At 52.5% G+C, this 6,043-nt stretch overlaps 1 protein-coding gene across 2 annotated transcripts in view; it reads right to left on the minus strand.

Moving 5' to 3' along the window:
* The window catches only part of LOC146198458 (elongation factor-like GTPase 1), a 131,790-nt gene that overhangs the window by 49,013 nt on the left and 76,734 nt on the right, over window positions 1–6,043 (minus strand). The gene's annotated exons all lie outside the window — the stretch shown is intronic.

Consider the following 6,043-nt stretch of genomic DNA (forward strand, 5'->3'; position numbering starts at 1 on the left):
GGGTACACGGTGCTGCTGCTCCTCGTCATCGCTCTTCCCGAACGCGCTCGCGAGGCTTCCTGCGTTATATGCGGGCCTGGCCGAGCTGCTGCTGCCACTCGTGGCGCGAGAGGCTGCAGGTATACAGGAAGGGCTTACACCTCCTCGCCCCATAAATAAGCCCACCCGGAGGCCGATTAAGGTGACCCGGTGCCCGCCTCATAACAAAGGGGTCGGCGATGACCTCCGTGACCCCCAGCGTGACCCCCCTTCCCTGCTCAAATTTACGATAGCGATAAAGAGTTATTAGACGTGGCAGGGCGCAGGGGCGCCCGTTCCCACGCTGCGCGTACACGCGCATCGCCCCCTCCGCCGGCTGCTGTCGTTGAAGTCCCTCCCTCCAAAGTACTACCCCCCTCCTCGTACCTTCGTGTGCGCTGTGGGGACGCGCAACCGAGGCAGTCCCCCGCGGGGAACGTGGTGCCGTACGCGCGAATGGAGCGGATGGCTACCGGTACGCGCGTACGGCACCTGGTACTATACTGCGCTGTAGGGGCAGCAGACGAAGAGCTTGCGAGAGTTGTGCGCGCCTGTCGAGCTTTACGGTGATTGACAGAGCCTTCAGGCACCTGGAGCGCAGAACAGGATTCGAGTGGCAGTTTCGCGCGTTCGCCGCGTGGGCTCTTTTATCGAGCGGAAGCTGTCCTAAGACGAGCGCTGCCGCCCGGACCACAGGGAGTCATGAAGCGGACACCAGCGGGTGTTTGGGGTCCGCTGCCACTAGACGGCGCCCAGAGGCCTTTTGTTCCCGGCCGCCGCATGTCGATAAGAGGCCACAGTGGCGGCGACCACTTCCTAATGACACAGCGCGACAGGCTCTGCGGCGCCGCCGCCGGTGGAGCCGTGGCGCCCCGACGAGACAGAGCGGTCGCTCCAGGGATGGCTCCGGCAGGACTCCTCGGCCGCGCACCGGAGGGGAGGTGCACGTTATTTCAGTTTCAAGGTCACAACCCAACCTCCCCGCCCCTCCCCGCATATGTTCGGGGGAAGGACGGCCGCCAGAAGGGAGTGGTGGTGGTGGTGCACAACGGGCGCCTTCTCCGAAAGACGACGACGCCAACCTGTGCGCCGCAGCGTCCGTCTGCCGGGTGCCTCTCGCTCGTTGCGTCTCTCTTCTCTATCCTGCTTTTTATTCGCTGCTTGTTAGTATTTCTTTTTTACGACGGTCCTACTGCGTACACCGTGCGTGTGCACGCACACCCCTCTCGCCTTCGCGTTGGCTGTCTTTCTCGGGACTTCAGGCAAGGTGACTCGCCTCCCCTCCGGCGGTGGAACGGAGAGCAAAAAGAGCGAAAAAAATTGCTGTGGTGACAAGTACCACGGCACTCCCCGGACTGGACGCCGCTGCTGTGGCCCCGGCGAAGTTCAACGGCGGTCTCTCCTTCAATGCACGGCGCGTTGAACCTGCGCGTTCACCACCGGCACGAGTCGCGACGTGGAGCCCACGGCCACACTCAAAGCCTGCGTTTGAAGGCTTTGTTTGCGTGCACACTCGCACAGCCGCTCGGCGAAAGTGCGATCCCCCTCCTTGCCTATTCTTAAGTAATCAGCAAGTATAATAGGCTTCTCGAATAGCAAGGAAGGCGTTTAAGGACCCATGGGTAGAAACATGCAGGCAAGTATATATATTAAAGGCACGCGTACTACGACCGGTTTTTCTTTCCAGTGGAAAGCTACCGGATTGGTAACTTCCTGTTGCCGACGGAAGTGGAAGTTGCGTCAGCGTTCCATGAGAGCTGAGCGCGGGCCAAAGACGACAGACGTCAGTTAGTCATAGTTCAAAATCGGGCATAGATTAGCTTACACCCCCCCCCCCCCCCCCCTGCTACACACACACACATTTTCTTTTTTTTAGCGTGTTCAAGAATCAACCTATGAGCCTACCCATTATTTTGGCAGTGCTTGTTATGTTCCTCACGCCCTATACTAGAAATTTGCCGGTCCTCTACCGAAACATATTCCTGGCTACGTGCCTGAATCTTCTGGAGACCGCACCGATGAAGAAACAACACATGTGGAACTACAGCTCCCCCAGCGATCGGAACAGATGTAACTCATAAAAGCAACGGAAGATACCCTCCAAAAGAAGCGCTCTAGCCAATGCCTTCGACTGATTCTCAGCAGCGAACAGCGATGCCGTTTGTTCGCTGCCAAAGAGGCAAGACGTCACTAGCAGATTTGGCGGGATGCACGTCGCGGCTGATCCACACGCTCACCTGCGACGTCATGAGGATCGGCCGACGCCGAACGGCATTCTGAGCTCCTCTCCTCTGGTCGCAAGTATGAATAGACCTTGAATTCGCCGCCACGCTCTTTGAGTTTTATCCAACAGTAAGTAACAATTTTGCATGCTTCAGTTTAGAACACACTTAATGGAGCCATGTGTGTCCTCGTGAACTGATTGACTATAATATCGCTGTGTTGATGCGAGCAAGAACAGGCAAGAAAACAACAAAATTGCGAGTTTCATTTAATAAACGTCGAAACGAAACGGAGGAGGAAGGCATACGTGAGCGCAGAAATCACGGGGCACATCTGACTTCATCCGTAAAACATCGCTTCAATCGACTCGTAAGTAACATTACGCACGGTCAACCGAAAAGCCGAGTTCGCCAATCGCCGAGCCAACCCAGCTACAACGAAGGGACAAAATGCGATTAGGCATGCTTTCCCCCATGCAAATATTTTTTCTCGAGGGAACGGAGGGGGGGGGGGGGGGGGGGGAGAGACCTTTGCCATACACACAGAACAAATCTTCCCTCGGTCCCGAATTCCCCAGGCGACAGAACAAGCAGCGTTCACTCGCTTCAGCGTACTGCCGGTCTCTTGGGTTACTGCTCGTCCACACAGGTGGGCGTGCACGCGGGTCGCACGGGACGGAATCTCCTTTCAGCGCTCCCGCTCTTGGCAGTGGAGTTCAGGAAGTCAGCGGGGGCAACCAGTGAGACGGTGCACTCGCGTTGGCGTCGCAAAGTGCTACAGAAGCCATTATATTCAAGCTGTGCAAAGAGCCAGCGACCACCGACTGACTGAGTGAATGAAGCAAGCAGAGCTGACGCCAGCCAGCCGCCCTCTCGCGCAGTGAGAGCGAAGAGAAAACGAAGGTGTGGCAGCTACAAGAAAAATGAGGAATAAAATTTGTAAAAAAAAAGAAGGTCACGGGCCAGCCGTCGACAGATCAAGCAAGAAACGGGAAACCGAAAACGCAAAAATAAATATGGTGGGAAGACTTTAAAATAACGGCCCCATCCTCACTCGCTTGCTCAATTAGGTTGCAATGTCTTCCGCTTGCACTTTATGCAAGCTCTGGTAACGAAAACCTACGTCCGCTTTTAATACCGCTGAGACGTCGTGAACGTTGCCAGGTGCAGGCCTTTCTGACTGATACGACACGATGGTGAAGCGTAAAAAGCATTATGTTAAAAAAAGCAAAAACAAATGAGCTCCCAGTGCCGGGAAGGACGCAAGAGCAATGCCGTTTGTTTGCTGACAAAGAGGCGTCTCGTCTCTGCAGCTAATAGATTTGGAAGAGACCTTCGGTATGTGGCAAGATCAAGCATACAGGCAGCCACGACACGATAGTCCCATCAATCGCTTTACGGAGGATAGCAACTTTTCGACTGCTCTGGTTCGCGATGGACGCTCTATGTGTACGGACGGGAATTCGCAATCGGTCAAACTCACGTGGGAAACTCATAAAGATAAGACAACTACCCCGAAATCAGTACGTTAAATCTCAGAGACAAAAGAATGCAGCGATGACGTCATAGTATCAAGACGCTGTGCGCACGCGAGACCAGCACGCTTGTGCAAGGGGTTCCCGTAGCTTCTACCTCTCTGCTTCTACTAAAGAGAGTAACAAAATAGGAAGCTGCATGGGCCACTTTAACCTATGGGGCTGAAACGTGGAGGCTAACCAAGAGAGTTCTGCTTAAGTTGAGGACAACCCAGAGGGCTATGGAACGAAGAATGGTAGGGGTAATTAAGAGATACGAAGCGTGCAGAGTGGGTCAGAGAAATAAATAACTCAAGTTACCGACATTTTAGTGAAAATTAAGAAGAAATGGGCATGGGCAGGACATGTAGTGCGAAGAGAGGATAATCGATGGTCGCTTAGGGTAACAAACTGGATTCCAAGGGAAGGAAAGCGTAGCAGGGGGCGGCAGAAAGTTAGGTGGGCGAATGAGGTTAAGAAGTTCGCAGAGGTCAAGTGGATGCAGCTAGCACAGAACCGGGTTAATTGGAGAAATATGGGAGAGGCCTTCGTCCTGTAGTGGGTATAGTCAGGAGGATGATGATGATGATGGACAAGTTGGATGTTAAAACGGCGCCCATACAAACGAAGACACACAGAAGAGAACACGGACAGAAGCGCACTTACAACTGATGCGTGGTCAAAAGAACACCTCTCACTCAGCATGCTCCAAGGAAATCGGCTGTATCAAGAACATACAACCCAAAACAAACCATGACTTAGCTGTACTATCTGCGTACGGAAGAAACCAAAGCAAAACTAAAACTATTATGCGCAAGTTAAAAGGAAAAATTGCATGAAAGAGCTAACAAAATAGCTGTCAAATACCGAGGAACCTGCATTCTTTTTCTAGCAAGAAAACTGATGCAGAACTGACACACAGGTCACTTACCAGTGGCGATTATGTTCGAGGCTTCTAATATTTCTCTACAAACTCTTTGTCTCCCGCGCCCGATAATACTATTTTGTTAGCGCTTTGATGCAATTTTCGCCTTTAACTTGCACAGAATAGTTTGTTTTGCTTTGGTTTCTTCCGTAAGCAGATAGTACAGCTATAGTCATGGTTTGTTTTGTGTTTTATGTTCTTGACACTGCCGATTTCCTTGGCGAATATTGACAGAGTGAGGGGTGGTTCTTTGACCACACATCAGTTGCAAGTGCGCTCCTGTCCGTGTTGGTCTCTTCAGTGTGTCTTCGTTTGTATGTGCGCCGTTGTAACATGGATTCTACTAAAGAGCCACACAAAAGGTGCCCTCTGTTCTATTTTGCCTTAATTCGAATGGTTTCTTGTCGCCCTAACAAGACTATAAATACAGATGTTTCCAATCAATAGTAGTTGCTGCTGCCATCAAGACAGCCAGGAAACTTGTACGCAGCATATCCGCGTCGCCGCACTGCTGTGCAATGACTCCAATTAAAAACAAACGTATGGTTCACACTTAAGCTGCGCCTTTAAAGGTATGATGCGACAGCGTAGAACACAAGCCCACATTAAAGCCCCGCGTTAACCAATCTGTATGAACATGCCTGCGTGGCATATGTAGGGGTAACGTGGATGCAAGGGCCCGGGCAGGCTGATTCTGAAATCACCTTCTCACATGAAATGAGAGGCCAGAATTGCCAGCTCCTGCTCAACGTAACATCAGGAAACCCTATGTCCCGACCACCGTGGTCCAGACAGTGCGCGGCCACGTCAGCTGCCACCTACCGCGCCTTCCAGCGCCATGCTAGTGATTTCTCGCTCACAACGCAGGCGCCGCAATTTTGGCGAACGGGATATTTAACGCGAGAGCGTTAAAGCCATCAGATAAATCATACAGGGTTATGCAGTGGCCAACACTTTCTTACTCGGGAAGACACTTGTTCTTGTTTTGTTTTGTTTTTTCTTCTGTCGAGCAGTATGCACGAACGAGCCGCGTTTCGCCTAGGACCTCAAGGTCCCTTGCCTTCCTCAAGGTAGCCCTTCCTTGCCCGCCCTTCCTGCCTTCGCAGCTCTTTCAAGCCTTCGTTGCTTCCAACGTTCCATACAAGCCAGAGGGGCAGTATCGCCACCGGTCGGTATCTCTTCCCTCTCTGGCTCGCAGTACTATAGGCTCTTCTAGCCGTTACTCCCGAGACTTCCATCCATCTAAACGTCGCGGAGATAACGGAGAAGCATTATGCGAGATATACACGCACGCCACCCGGGCGGATACAAAACAATACCAAAGCAAGCCTCACGAGGAACGGCGAAGGTGAAGACGAAGGGGG

Source organism: Amblyomma maculatum, chromosome 2 (assembly GCF_055883805.1).
Source record: "Amblyomma maculatum isolate TAMU_Amacu chromosome 2, ASM5588380v1, whole genome shotgun sequence".
Classification (NCBI taxonomy): Eukaryota; Metazoa; Arthropoda; class Arachnida; order Ixodida; family Ixodidae; genus Amblyomma; species Amblyomma maculatum.